The sequence below is a fragment of the Colius striatus genome, chromosome 12, assembly GCF_028858725.1.
Source record: "Colius striatus isolate bColStr4 chromosome 12, bColStr4.1.hap1, whole genome shotgun sequence".
Taxonomy (NCBI): domain Eukaryota; kingdom Metazoa; phylum Chordata; class Aves; order Coliiformes; family Coliidae; genus Colius; species Colius striatus.
Window position 1 is genome coordinate 13,234,658 of NC_084770.1, and position 15,900 is coordinate 13,250,557.

The window sequence follows — 15,900 nt, forward strand, 5'->3', positions numbered from 1 at the left end:
ACAGTCAGGACGCTGAGATATGGGAAGATTAAGGTACAAACCTAATGTCTAAGATGTTATAGTGACTCTGTGTGTGTTCCAGTCATCATGACTTTATCCTCAGAAGAAAGTTTCGTGAGTATCTTGAGTACAATTATATACCAAACCAAAGTAAGAAGCAGTTAGATTTCACATCTTTCTGCATACAGTTGAGTGCTTGTCCACCTGCCTCTGGGTCATTTGCTTAATCTGTGGTTAAATAATTGTTTTCTAGGCCAGCTTCAAGTTGTAACAAACTTTACTATTGTTTTTTGTTTATACCAAAGGACTTCTTTTACTTTATTAAAGCACTGCTGCTAGTTTGTTTTCAACAGTTATTTCTGCTGTCTGGTACAGTTTTTTATTAAGGCATGTCAAAATAATGGATGTGTTGCTTCTACCTTGGCTTTCCAAACTTCTTCTTACAATTTTGTCAACTGCATGACATTTGCTTTGTTCTTATCCTCTCCTCTGTTTTCTTGGCATATTTTTGAGAATGTGTTTTCCAGCAGCTCCTTATTATCCTTTTTTGATATTTAATGCGCTGTTGTTGGGAATTGAGGAAGTGTTTAATCCAGAATCACTGCAGAACTTCCTTCCCATACTGCTGCCAGAAGTGCTACAGACTAGCTACTTAATTTGCACTGGCAAAATTTCAAAGAGAAGGTCAACTGGCCAGGTTATCCCACTGCGGGGCTTCTGTATGTCTTCCTTTTAAATGCCATTTTTCTCTGTCTGTTCCACTTTTACCCCTTACTTGTCCATTGGGAGGAAAATGGCTTCGGCTAAGGCAAATAATGTGTGGATCCTTTCTTTAAGGTGGAACATTCACAATTTATCATCTATCATGAGAATAATTTCAGAGTAGTTGAGACTATTTATGTAGGGTTTTTTAACATGGTGTCAGAGAAAGGTAAATCTGGCAGAAAATGAGCATTATAAAGTCAGGTCAGAAAGTGGCAACATTTTGTTGCAGGAATGGGGAACCAGAGCACAATGCCACAAAAGCATGTGAAATACAGTGTCATAGGATAATGAAAATGAGCCACACTAAGTGTTACATGTTGCTGAGCTCCACTGCTGATGTAATTTATGTGATAAGAGCACAGCTTCAGTTCAGTTTGGTCAAATTTAAGTGTATATGTTCAAATTGTTACCAAGCACAGGGTGCGTGAGTGGATGTAAAGGCACATGGGTCATCTGCTTCCCCATAGCGAGAACAGTTGTAATGGATCCCAGTATTGGAGAGTTTGACTGAATTCCAAACTACCATAAAAGGGTTTTTTTAAAAAAAACCCTTATTTTGAGAACACTTTTGAGAAAAAGCTTGCGTAATGAAGTTGTGTTTCGGGATTCCCCTTATTAATATAATTGACAAACATATGGTTATGTATTTGATAAAGATAAGTCCTGAGCAGATTTTTCCTCTTTCAGGGATACAGCCATACCAAGTACACTTCACTGTTACTTCCTTGAACTGGGGGTGGCTTATTGGGTCACTGGGGAAAGTGTAAATACCCAAAATTCTTCCGGGTTAGATTCTGAAAACATGGTGAACAGAACAGTACAAATTTTGAAATAATAAATGAGCCTTGTCGTTAACTTTGCAAGTTTCTTTAAACCTTAAAAACAGAAACAATGCTGTCCTGTAATGGCTGAAGCTATTAACTAGATACACATTTAAGTTTTGATATCTCATTATTGCAGTCTGGAGGAGGAAAGAAGACCCTGGCCATGCAGTGAGTTTATCTGAGGGACATCAAACACAAGTAATGCTACCAAGAGTTTTAGAGAAGCATTATGAGAATATTTGATGTGAAATATCAATCTCATCCGCATTCCCTGGCTTCATAGTAACATCATTTTCAGTCCTGAAATAAAGGGAATTTTAATTTCATGTAAACTGGACACAACCTTCAGCTGAGTACTCATTGGACTATTAGTAAAGGAAGGGTAAAAAGATCCAGGCCTTCAGTCCTTACAAAATTGGAAGAAACAAATGTGAGAATCCCACTTACAATGTAGCAGTTATAAGAGATACTCTTCCAACATTTTCCATTTAATAAAAAACCCTGCATTTCCCATATTTTCCATTCATAAAAACCAAAATAACAAACAAAAATCTATATCCTCCATCTTCTGTAACTTCTGCAACCATTGGATAGTTATTTTGCTATCTTACACAGCTCAATCACTGCAAGAAAAATTGCAGAATTTCTTTGCAAAACAGACTACTGAGTTTAGTCTTTCTTCCTAGACTTAGTTGTATCTTGTTTCAAGAAGAACAAAAACTCAGTAAATTTTTTCCAAACTTGAAAAGATGAAGTATTTAATCAGAAATTCGGTACTTGAGTCAGGTCAGCTTTGTTCAACCCCCTAACCACTGCTGATGTTGTGTAATAGAGCAGGAAATCCTTTTTTTTTCTACATGCAAACTCTGTAAATTCCTCTTTGCTGTAGCTTCATCTACCAGTACAGAAAGCTGGCTCTGTTCCTCTCGCTACAGGTGGAAATGGGCAAATCTGACCCCCAGCAGTGTCACTCCTATGCTGGGTGCTGGAGACAGGCAGTCTTTGGTTTCCTGTGTGTGCCAGCAGCCTTTATAGCTGACCTCAGTGGTGGGTTTAGTTTTGTCTTGAGTGGCTTTAAATCAGATTGACGTGCTGTGAAGTTGAAATCAAACATAGAAATTCTTTGCTGGGCAGAAGCTCATCTGAAGATGTGTGAAGTTTAGTTTGTGTTTTCCGACTGTACTTCCACCCCAGGAAATGCACTCCTAAATGTAAGAACCTAGTTCTGCTGCTCATCATCTTATTTTAAAAGTCTCTCAGTTTTTGGTATTTGTTCCCACCTTTTCCTGAGGCAAAGAAGAAAATCTTCTGTAGTGAGCATGACTTTCTTTCAGTGCTATATGTGGAGGGAATGAATTTTGTCTGAGCTTATAGCAGAAAGATTTTACCATCTCTTACTGGTTCTTAAGTTCCTCCATCAGTGAATGAGTACCTATATGAAGAAGAAAAACGGATGAGAACATCAAATCCACTTATTTGGCAAGGACCTAGTGAAACCAAATCATCAGCAATTCCCCACTTAAACAACCTTCACAAGAAAGCTAAAACAGAGCTTTTGGGGTACAATGAAGAAAAGCTTATCTAGGCTTATTAAATGTAGATTATAGCCTGTCAAGTTAAATAGCAACGTTGTAATTACTTTGTTTAGTTCTATTTTGAATTCCTTTCGTTAGCACTCAGGCTGCAATTAACATACTAGAGCAACCATTGTTTCTTCTTGCATTCCTTTACTCTTTCAACGGTCCATGGGAAATTGGGAAACTGTACGATGTATTTGCATCTCTTTGAAAAGAAATTGTTTAAGCTAGTTTAAATTTTGGTTGATGTTTTTAATTTAACCAAATAGGACACTACCCATATCTGTGTGCACATTAGTGATGTCAAGAAGACTACAACAGACACTACTTAAGATCCTCAGTATGGTGAACACAAAAACATGGGGTTACATTCAGCTTTAGTAGATGTAGATGTGCACTGTTTCATTGTAATTAGATGATGACTCATGCAAATGTCACCAAGACAAGAACTGTAAATGAGCTTTTCAAGACTACTTAATGTGTTTACTTTGTGTCAGATTTCTAAAGACACTTGGTTGTACCTGCCCAGACAAAGGGTGTCCAGGCTGCATGCAGACCTCGACTTGTGAAATTCTGCATGAGTCTGCTGGTGTATTTTCATAACGTCTGTCATTTTAGTTTGAGCTTTTGTTCCTGAGCTTTTATTTGTTACTAGGTAGATGTGTTCATTATGCAGTACATCACTGTTTAATCTATGTAGAATGTGATACTCTCTATGATTCTAAAGTAAACAACAAATGCATTTACTTTTAAAACCTTTTATTTATAGCTGGTAGCTTTGATGGGGAGTCTATGCTGTTCATTGTCTCAAATGAGATACTGGTGTGATAGGTGCCGTTTTGGAGAACATGTTTGGTTTAGCACGGTTGATGGCAGAGTTGGAAAGCGATCCTCCTTTGATACATCTGGAAAAATCTGCATTTTCTCTGGTAAAAAGTCATCCTTTCATTGACCTGTCTCTGTTACCTGCAGAGTTGTTTCCTAAACAGATGTCCAGCTAACGCTGGAAAGGAGTCACAGTGTGCTAAGCAGGTCTGATGTTTGGGAGCTGCATTTTGCCCTGGGTTATTAATCAGTGACAAAGTAGTTGCATTTATTTGCTGAAGCTGTCATGGAGCTTCAGCTGCCTTTTTTTCTTACTTGTTTCGAAATGAAATGACCCTTTGGAAGGGCATTTCTATTGATGTTTTAGGGACAAGACACGTTATTGGCTCTTAATAGCAAATAGAAGTTTAAACTGGCTACCGGAAAGTTTTTGCTTGAGATCACTTGAGTTTTTTTGCTTTGATTTCTTTTGATATATTTATCCTCCTTGGTTACTTCTCAAAGAGAATGGATTGTAAAGAAGGAGTAAGGATTACACTTTAAGTGTATTTTAACAACACATCTATTTTATGTGTGAAAATTCTGTTAACTTCAGGAAAGATATATTACTAAGTTGTCTAGACACTACGCTTATGCAGAGAGTTCAGATTTTGAGTACTCCTCTCTTTGTCCTGCTCCTCTATAATGGAAATAAAATGAAGTATCAACTTATTTTTAGTTACTGAATTTAAGAATGGGACTTCAACTGTAATAGAAACTACAGATAGTTTTGTTGTATCCAGATTGGACTAATAGATTTGAGAAGAAAGCATTGCCAGCTGGAACGTGCGTGAGTGTTATCTGCATGTGTGCTGTAACAGATGTTGAACAGAGACTACTTGTCAAAGGTACCTTGTAGTAACTTTTAAAGATGCCTGTTTATTTCAGTACATTTTTCTTGCATCACTAATTTTTTCCATCAAGTCAACCACAAACTGATTACTGGGGACTCCAGCTGAAACTTGTGGTGGATAGGAAATAGATTAAACACAGGTTTTCCCTTTTCTCTGGTTGCCAACAGTGATGTCAGTAGTTTTAATGATCCTTACCTCAACTTGCTGCACTCCTAGCGCTCCCTATTAAAAAAACTTGTCTTCTGCACTATTTTTATGTATTGTTAAGGAAATGCTGATGGCTGTTGGTAAGAAACATTGAGCTATCCAGATGATGACTTCAGTTCTGAATAAGGTACTTCCGCCATGAACTGTATAGTGATAGTTCACTGAGGAGAGAGGAGATTCTGATTGTTTTGTAAAAAAATTAAGAAATATTCTTTTAAGTCCAGCAAAGAGCATTTGGCTATGAGTTATGCACAAGCAAGAATTCCCTGAATCCAAGGCCTTTTGAATTGACTATATTTCTAGTGACCTTGGAGCAGCAGCTTTGCTCTCCATTTTCTAGGTATCTTTGTGCATGCAGACAGAACAGACACTCCTGTCCTGCAAGAGTAGCACCAATTGTCATTCTGTTACATAATTTTTGTTTTGTGAAAAGAAATTTGTCAGAGGAATTGAGGATGTAAAAACAAGTAATTGCAATCAATAGTTTCAGATAGTCAGTAGCAAAGAGTCTATTTTTTTTTCCTTCACAAAGTTCGAAGAAAACAAAAGCTACTGATATATTTTTATCAAAGGGTGACAGATAGATTTCCACATTGTACTGCTGAAGATCCTGGAGGTGTGATTGCAAACTTGAAACTTCTCTGTGCACTTCTATCCTGTCATACCTGCAGCTGAAGTTTGTGTGAAATACAAACCAGTACCAGTTCATGTCCTGCATGGTTCTATCTTCATCCCAAGTCTCAAACTCTTGGATATTTCAGCCTGATGTGGTTTTTTTAGTCTTGTTTCACATGCACAGGACTTCAAATTAATGAGTTTCTGGGTTTCTGTAATGATGGGTTTCCTCAGTATTATTTTCTTGGTGAATTCCTCTAGGAAGTGTTTTGTTTTTCAGATAGACTTGTTAATCTCTTTCTTTGCTCTACTGACTTTTGAATCCAGGAATGAGTGCCTACTAGTAGTGGTTGTGATGACTTCTGGCCATATTGATTGGATTGGATTGGATTGGATTGGATTGGACAGGCCCTTTTGTTCAGTGCATGATGTGGTTGAGTTTAGATGACCTGAACACTAGTGAAGAGTCATAATATTTGGCCCTGATACTGCAAAGTATTGTAATACTTAAAATCTCGTAGTGGAGTGAGGTCTAATGAAGTAGAGGAGCCATTACTGGCTTTTCTTCTGCTTGCTCTATATGCACAGAGCAGGTCAGGCTGTGAGGCCTTGCTAGTGGGCACCCAACTGTTCCTTTGACCCTGCTGGGTGGAAACTGAGTGCAGAACACTCGCCTCAGATACACAACACGCAGATCACGCACACTTTGCTCCTCTGTTTAAATTAAGTCATTTCTCCTTTGTTGCTTGCTTTTATTAATAAAGTATGGCATTACTGGCTAATTTTAGGTCCAACATAGTTGTAAGCTGCAAAGTTATGCAAAGCTGTATATAGATATTTGGGTAGGAACATTCCAGTGGATTGCAATATGAGTGCAGAAGAAAGTTGAAAGTAAATAAGAGATCTGTGAGATAATTCTCCAGGGAGTTTTCACAGCATACCACACATCATTTGCAGGGATGGGCTTTCATTTCACTTGAAGGACCACACAAAGTAAATACTGTTTCTTAGGCAATTAAAGAATATAGGACAGGAGGTCTTTTCAGTTTTTTTTACTTGAGCGTGTCTATGGGAAGCCTTTATTTGTACTGAGGAAAATGCACTGTTTACCTATCTTTTCAGGAGCATAGTTAATATCAAATATAGAAATAGACACACTTTTATGTAAAATCTAAGTCTTGCTTCATCAGATTTTAGGCAAAACTCCTGAAATGTAAATGATGGTAGTCCTCAAACCTCAGTTAAAACAAATATAGTATTCATTTCACTGGTGCGTTGTTCAGTCTCCGGCAGATATGGCTGCTTGCGCCTGTAGTGCAGAGAGAGGAGGCCGGGCCTGTGCTCTGCTGTGGCTCAGACACGGCACGTGTGCGTGGGCAGCGGGGCCAGTCATGGTGGCCTGCATGCCACTGGCCGTGGTGGCAGAGAGACACCTACGAGGCCCCGGCCTGCGGCCCCCCATCTTCCCACAGTGACACCGCTCCTCGCCACAGGCCTCCTCGCCACAGACCTGTGCATTGGTCGGGGCATGGGTGGTGGGACACAAGGAGTTGCACTCAGAGCACCCTGCTGTGCACCACATGGCTTGCAGTCAAATCTCTTGTGCTGATGACCTGCCTCTGCAAAAGCGGAGTTGAGAGGACTTGTTGACAGAGACAGTTGCACTCTGTGCTAGGTCATGGAGGCTGGAGCCAAGAGATAAGGAGGCCTGGTGGGACAAGGTCAAAGGCAGCTTCTGACCTTCATTCCCCTGTAAACCTGTGCTGGCCAATGTTAGGATTGCAGGACCTCGTTATTCACGCAGCCCTCTCTGAGGGAGCGAAACAGAATGTAGATACATTTCTGGACTTTTGACAGGATTTTCAGGACACAGGGTTTTTTTTTGTAGCTTTCATGTCGATGAGGAATGGTAGTGCTACACCTCTAATGTTCCATTCCTTGGTCATCCTTCTCATGCAAGCCATTATATTTCTGAGTGGCCAGGAAACCCTACAAGGAGGCTTGATCTCTAATGAATCTTTCATGTAGTGGTTAAAAATGCTGAGAGCAGGCTAATGGTTCGAGCTTTTCTTTCTCTTGTCACAGGAGCTTGTCAGACTTAATCAGTATGGACAGTTAAATTGTTTCCGCTTAGGTGAATCTCTTGCAAGTTTTAAATGTATTTCTGTCTGCATTGAATTTTATTGCCAAGATCTGTTTCAAATGCTTTTGGGATTCAGATGCTTGAGTACTGTTCAACTGTGTATGTCATAATTTTTCAAGGTGCTAATGTTTTCAGTTTGGATGATAACTCTTCTAAAGGAAAAAAAAAGAAAAAGCAAGGGGAGGGAAATAATTACAGGAAAGCTTTTAAAGTGCCCATGATGCTAATTTTCTTTCTCTTTCAATTTCAGAATGATGACCTATACAACCTCAGCAAATCCTTCTTTTAACTCATGGGTATCAAGACTATAAATGTTTCATGCTATCACAACTAGGACCTCACCTCCTCCTCCTCCTCCTCTGTAAATGGGTACGATGCATCCAGTTCAGTTTGTTTACTTTACACAAACCTCAGGAGTTAGTTGACTGAGCTGCACATCCTGTGTTGTGCCAAGCAGAAGCACTGTGACACCTGGACAATGAGTCTCTCCTACTTCATCCTCTACCATAAGGACTTAGCTGGCCACAATGAACTGATGTGCCCACCACTATGTCATGGTGAGAATGGGTATTTTACTAGCACATTTACACAACTTCATTTGCTGCTGAAAACCTGTACGACAAATCGTCATTGTAAATTATTGCATACAAAACTTAATGTTGGTTGAAGAGTATTAAATATTTAACATAGGTTTTGATTTATACATGTACTTTTTTAATTAAAATGTAACTTTTCCTACAGCACATCTTTTTTGATGTGGAACTGAGGTATACTATATTCTGTTGTAAACAGAGTGGGAAACCTGCTTAAAACAAGGCTTCTAAGAATAGAGTAGGATACTATTCTTGTTTTAAGATTGTAATTCAGAAAATAATATAATATGAGTCATTGGTCCCTGGGCCTTGATTGTACAGTCGTATTTACTGATACTATCAGTTGTAAGATAACCCTGATGTTGAGTTCTTTCCGAAAGAAAAATAATTTTGTACTCCTTGTAAAATAATAGTCTGTATTAACTACAATGAAGACAAATGTTACTGTACATCGTATTTACAAGTGTCAACTTGAATTCATCAGTTGCACAGGAACTGACAAAAAAAATCAGAAAAAAAAGAAATCAAAGTCTTCCATTGTATATATTGTAAAGAAAAAACACAACCAATAGAAAACCACAAAACAAAATGAAAACAAAAAAAAGGGGTGAACTTTTCAAATTGACTCTTTTCCCTGGAATGAAAATTTAGGTGTTTGTAAATTCTGGAAATCTCTTTCTATATGTAATAAACTAGATACTGTTTTATCTGCTGTAGTGTTTTTTTGAGTTTTTTGTGTTCTTGGTATGCTGCCTCAGATATCTCAAATTGTCCCACCAGGTTTCTTTGTTTCTGTTGTTTAAGAATAAAGTCAAATGTAATTAGGTGTAGTGGGGAGTATGCTTCCTTGAATTATTTCACTAAAGTTCTTGTTTCAGTTTTCTGGAGAATCTTCAGGATGTAGCACTGCCTCCTTCCACTTAGAGTCAGTGGAAGAGTTCATAACAAGTGAAGTTACTGGAAGCCATAGCAAGACTTTAATATAAAATTTAAAAAGAGTGGCCCAGACAGTTGTCTGGAAATCAGTGCAAGAAGGATGAGGAAGAATTCTTGTGCAACTCTCCTGTGCTCCACTCTGGTTTTATGCAGATAGAAATTCTTCTGTGCATAGCATTTGCAGAGCCTCAATTCTTTTTGGGACTGGAAAATTACTGAGATCATGGATTTCCAAGTTAAATGTTGTTGAAGTGATAACTGACCTTGAAGCCATGTCAGGTCCCTGTTGGTCCCTCCTCCTGCTTCTGCAAAGCAACTCCATGGACCAGTGCACATTCAACAGGATTCTTGTTATCAGGAAAAGGCAGGCACTCAAAGCATCAGCTCTCCCTGCAGGAAGGCTATCACACCCTCAAAGAAACGATTTCTTTCCCCTGAGATGTTCAAGATGTCTGGGATTAGGCAATGGCAATGTCCTCTTTGGACTGAAGTATAGATGAATGGGCCACAGAACAGCTATATTGCACCTCCTTTTTGGAGGCTTATCATTCCTTTAGATCCACTGGTATTATTGCACATATATAACCACTTTGCCCCTGTCAAGTCAAAATATTCACTTAAGAAAGGACTTGCAGCTTAAGAATACTTAAGTCATTCTGGATCACTGGGAACAATTGCGTGACTGGTGATGCTGGCAGATTTAAGGACGTTGTTGCATGGTGAAGCTGCAGCTGGAGTAGGATCTGCCACCGCCTAGGGCACTGCCTTTGGAAATCTTGGCCTTTGCTGACACAGAAATCTCCTCCCAAAGAGGCTGCTACCAATCAGTAAATGACAGGAGGCTTTGCTTCTATTTGCTATAGGGAAGGGCAAGTCAATCAATGTAGCTTGCCTGCTACTCTTGATGAGCATTGGTGTCTATTTTTCCACAGAACCATAAATATCTAAGAAGGCAGCGCTTGCTTTAAAAAATAAAGCCACACACATCAGACCAGTATTTCACTTTGTAAGTTCCTCGTTTTATCTTGATTCTTTTTTCTTTTTTAAAAAGGGTTTAGTTGCAATGAAAACTTAATTATGTTCTTAAGTAAAAACGTAAACCCAATTTGCCCTCAACCTCTCTGCCCACAGCCTTCTCCAGCTTAATGAATTAATATAAATGTTCCCTGTGTTGATTTGGTTGCTAAATATTAGTCCATGTTGATGTTAAAGTGCCTTGGATAGAACCATATTTTATGGCCATTGTGCTTTGCACTGTTTGAGATAATTTGCATGCTCTAGCAATTACTGAAATAATAGGTTTGTAGGTACTGCAAGCTGCTGTTAAGTTTTAAGAGGCATTGGCGAGTGCATTTAATCCCGGTAGAAGTGCTTCACTGTGATACATCTATGAGCAAATTTTATTCATAAAATATGCATTTTTTTAAATGGTAGCAATGGTCATTATGGAGGGGAATGATGGGGGAGGATCATGCTGGTCAGGTGGGTCTCCATTCATGGTAATAGTAATGTACAGCCAGAGAAAGTGTTTGTTAATGATGTCAACGTGCATTGTTTTTATGTTAATTATTATTTTTTTCCTATTGAAATGAAACATGCCTGTTTAGCAAATGTTTTGAGAAGGCTTTTGAAGCAAAATGCATTCATAACCAAACCCAAAACTCTTGATTCTTTTCTTGCATGGATTTTTATTCTTGTAAATTGCAAACTTTAATAAATAGACCATTATGAACCAAACCCTTTTAAATTAAAGCATGCATGCCTCAAAAATATGGTACTATATTATCTTATTCTTTTATGAATTCTTTTGTTCTGTCTGCCACAGAACAGATTATCATGTCTTTAATTTTGAAAATGAGCTAATGGGTTCAATCCTATATCAGCCAGTAAAACTGACGCTCAAGAGTTTATTTTACTTTGGATTTTTTTTTCAGGTGGAGGTTTCTGATTATTATTTGAGTTAGCTTCTGGCTTTATTATTGAGACAGCTTCAGTTTTCATCAGCTATTAATTTCTTAGTGCTATTGGTTGAAAATGAACAGAATTGGAAAAACCATTTGAAGCAGTCTCCAGAAGCAGAAGCAACACTTACACACTTGAGTTTTCTCAAGAACTGCTGTGTTCAAACTCAATTTGATGCTCAGTTGACATGTATGCTGTGGAACTCTAAATTTTCATCCTTCTAGTCTTTGATAGTAACCTCTTTAATTAGTATTTGAAATGTCATATGTCTGATCTAGTCTTATTTTTATTTTTTTCTTTAATCCAGCAAAAGTACAAATTCAGAAAGCAAAAAGGAAACTCGGGCCACATTTAAAAGCATGTTCTAGTGCTATAGTCTTACTTTCTGCATATTTAAGAGCTAAGCATCTGTGTCCATCTTGCTACAGGCTGACTTTTAGCTGAAGCTATTATTCATGCTCTCTATTACACTCAAGGGCTGTGTAATGAGTAGTATGTACTTAAATGGGTCCTATCAACTTAACATGTGCCATATTTCAGTTACATCACTCTGCAGCAACAGATTAATGCAGCAATGTGAACAGCCTTCACATTTGCATTTGAAATGATTAGCTGAAGCTCTAGTACTTGGTAGCAGTTTAAGTACAGCATGTCAACTGTCAGTCTGGATAGATGTTTGAATCCCTTGTTCTGTGGCTTGAATTCACTTAAGCTAGCTTAAATAAGAAATACTGACAATAATGAAGTTAGGGCCCATCTCTTGTGTGACTTCCAACCCATCTTTGAGTGCAGCCAATGGGTTTTTTTTGTCTTTTTTCAGCCTACAAACCTTGAGACTAGTTCATTGGTGTAAAGTGATGGTCTTCACTCTTGTTCAGTTCATCTTGTATTTGCCTGTAATTTCATTAAGTAGTGACTTTGAAGGTACGTGAAATAAGTGGTTTGTGAACTTACTGGATGCCCCTATGAAGTTCTTAGGCTGCAGGATGGAGAATGGAAAAGATGGAAGTGGAAAAAAAAGTTGCAATGAGGAATCTGAGATGGGGATGATGTAATCTGTCATACTCCTTTCTTTCCAAATGTGTATTCTGAAAGAGTGTTTCTATATGAGGAGAACCTGGAGGTTAATCAGTGATTATTTGAGAAAGCAGGTGTTATTTAACTTCTGTATTTAAATACTTTCAAGTTGGAAGTTTTGTATTCTACATTTGGAGTAGCAGTAATAGGATAATCAAACATTGGTGTATGCCAGCAATGGGCAGGGTCAGGTGTTGCAGAAAACAACCCAAGAACTCTACATCTGTACTGTAAGACAGAATAAAGCTGGGCGGAAAGTCCCTGGGAGGGAAGGGGTACTCTTTTTTAACACCATATGCTTCACGAAGCTCACAGGGAACATGTTTTGTGTGAAAGGTTTCGCACCATTCTGAACCCCCAATCTGAATTGGTAGATGATCTGTAAATTGGTACCTTGTGTTACCCAAGAGTTGTGGAAAACTAACTGCTGGGAAATCCCCTTAATACTGCATAACCTGTAGAAAGGCTCCGGTGAGTATCTCTCTGACTGCAAGGATCCCCAAACCTGCCATTTCTGGTTTATTAGGATATTTGACAAATATTTGGAGATGGATAGTAAAAAAGTAAAATAAAACCTGTGGGTGTTCTGTAGATTAAATGAATTTAGTACATCTAGGAGAAATCAAGTTTTCTGTAGGCAGATAAAATATATTGGATCAGAACAACAGGAAGAGGAGTTGCTCTGTGTCATGGCTGAAAAAAAAAAGGTTATGCTTTTTGAACTACTCTTAGGCCTTGCTTCTATCTGTAGAAATTGAAGCACTGATTATTTAGAGGAAACAGACCTGACTGGACAACTCACCTGCTATGTTTGTGGAGCGTTGTGTATTTCAAGTAGAAACTATTAAAGTAAGAATGTCACTATAGAATTGGTAAAATATTAAAAATACCAGGTAATGTCTTTAGTATTTTTGCCAGTAATTTTTGAAAAGTTATGTGTTGTAACTCTGCTCCTGTGGGACTGTCCAAAGGCTCGTGGCATTGCAGTGTATTGGCTGTGGCAGTCACACTCTCTGCCTTTCTATTATGCTTTCTTATTTTAATTTAATTGTAAAGTTGAAATGTCAGGGATTTTCTTCGTTACTGTGGACAGTGGCACTGCCCTGTTAGGATTCCTTACCACAGTGTTTTCTACTCTTTTGAACGTGAACTGAAAGAAGAAAGGATTATTGCAACCATTTATCAATTTACCATTTCACCTTCAGCTGGCGAATGTAGAAGAGCATTAAACTGTTGTTTGGAAATTTGATTAAGGTAGGAGTGTGAAAACAACAGAATCTCTCACATATCTAGATTCTTCCTGCAGTCAGTTGAGGTGAGCGTAAGACAAACTTGTCATTGTTTTTTCCCTCAAGGCAAATCTTCTGAAATCAACAACAGATTATTGGCTTTTCTTTTTAAAAGGCTGATGGAAATAAGGTGAGTGTCCAGTTGCTGTGGCTGCAGTCTCAATCTAAAACATGGACTGAACCCATGAAGGGCCGAGAAGGGGTATTTGTCCCTTAAACATGGTTATGACTACAGGGTGTTACGGTGTCTTCTATCAATCTTTAGATACTCCTGCAGTTTCAATACTAGAATTTGATTCTCTTTTCTCCAGAAGAGAATTTTAACATGACACGTGGCTTTTCTCAGCTATGTGGCAGAGTAATCTAGCTCACAATGTCAATGGGCCTTTATCAGTGGCATGTTTTGCGTTAATTTCAGCTTCTTCACAATGTGTCTGTGGCTGCTGTAATGTAGCCTGCTACTGGAGTTCTTGCCAGCTTCCTGTAGTCATGCAGCCCATCTCCTTCATCCATATCATCGGTGCCACCTCTGCAGGATCCCACAGGAAAAAGTAAACTGAAATTCTCTTTACTAAGTCTGCCAGCAAACAATTTGCCTGGGCTTCTTCCTTGCCAGGCTGTGTCTATGAGAAGTCGCCTGGTTAGCTGTTGGCTCATCACCAGTCTCCCTGTCATGTGGCTAATTCTGAGGGTTGTCATCTGAGGTGAAAGATAAGGAGAAGGGTCTCAACATGTCACATGCATGTGAAAGATCAAGACTTCTGTTATTTTTAAAATTAGAGCTATAATGAGCCCTGAGTGACCTGCTTGTTTTCACCTCTTCCAACACATTGTATGAGTGTGGATCAGTAATTTAATATTTTGGGGGTTTTTTTGTGGATGCAAAATGAAAACCGTTTTTACCTTCTTCACCAAATTGTTAGGAGGATAAAGTATACAAATTACTCAACTGCTGCAGTATTAGGCAATATAGAAATGCTTGTAAAGAAACTACATAAACTTGTTGTTCCAGAACAGTAGTACTGTCCAGCCCTTCTTACCTCCAGATTTCAGCATCCATTTCAATGCTTCCTCTGTTCTTTTAAATGTCGTCTTGCTCAATCAAAAATCTTGGTTGCAGGAAGGTTTTTTTCTGTGTTTGGTTCAGCAGTCCCTTCTACTGTTGTGTTTCATTGTAACTGTTGCACAGTCAAGGTGTTCTCAGCAGGAGATAAGTGTTTTAAGCCAGCTCTGCTGTTCTCAAAAAAACCTTGTAATGTATTGACTCTGACTCAGGAGACCACTGCTATTCAGGAAGAGCAATAATAATGGCTGCTGAAAATCTGTCAAGGAGATCTTTGCTAAACAAAGCCTATAACTTAAATACAGAAGCTTAAAACAAGTATATCCTTAAATTAAAAATGTCTGTATACATACATACAAGTGTTCTGAGGTGTCTTTTTTTTTTTCCAGCATAGGAGCTCTATGAAATGAAGATCTTCACTGCTTTCTTGAAGAACTGATGCACTTCACTAGTGTCTTGACTGTTGAAACAGAAGCCTCTTTTAGTCAGAGTGTGATAGTCGTCTTCTTCCTCATAAAACCTCTGAGGGAGTCTTTTGTTTGCTTGGGGGTTTTTCTGCTGCTTGTTACTTTTGTGTGGGTGCAGAGTGGAAACCACTTTCAGAAGCTTGTCAGTGAAGAACCAATGATTAGTCGAATTGCAATAGATATTCAGATAGGTGCTTCCTAATAAAGTAATGTTTGATCTTTGTGTAGACACTTCAAGTGTCACTTTCTAGTAATCAGCAGCTCTTGCAGCTCCAGTGATCGCCAGGAGTTATTTTGGGAAATCGCAGGAAGTACATACTTAGTCTGAAAATAGTTAAGGCCAATTCTTGAAAGAGTGTTAAGCCATGAATGACTTACAATTCACATAAATAACTGTCATTATAATACTTCCCTGAAGTATATTTCAATAGCTATAATGAGAAGGAAACAAACGAAACTCTAAGGAAATAAATAACAAGTCCAATGTGCTCAAATTATTTCTTTGTCATCTTTGTGTATTTTGTTGTTTCAGTATTTCTGCATATTCTTTTCCGAAGCAAACTTTACTCAGCAAACAAGAGTCATATTTCTCATACCTATCATTTGCATTTCTAGTTTTCCTGTCATTTATTTTCAGAGGTTGACAAATATAAATTTATATTGA

The 15,900-nt window shown here is 38.3% G+C and overlaps 1 protein-coding gene across 2 annotated transcripts in view; it reads left to right on the forward strand.

The window, feature by feature from the left end:
* The window catches only part of IRS1 (insulin receptor substrate 1), a 60,817-nt gene extending 45,472 nt beyond the window's left edge, over positions 1 to 15,345 (forward strand). Inside the window, exon 2 of one of the 2 annotated variants that reach the window (XM_062005597.1) lies at positions 15,159 to 15,345. The gene's annotated coding sequence lies outside the window, so the exon portion shown is untranslated. Of the gene's footprint in view, positions 1 to 8,099; positions 9,131 to 15,158 lie in introns of those variants that run through there. The other variant, XM_062005596.1, reaches the window with a different exon arrangement.
* The last annotated feature ends 555 nt before the right edge of the window (positions 15,346 to 15,900 follow it).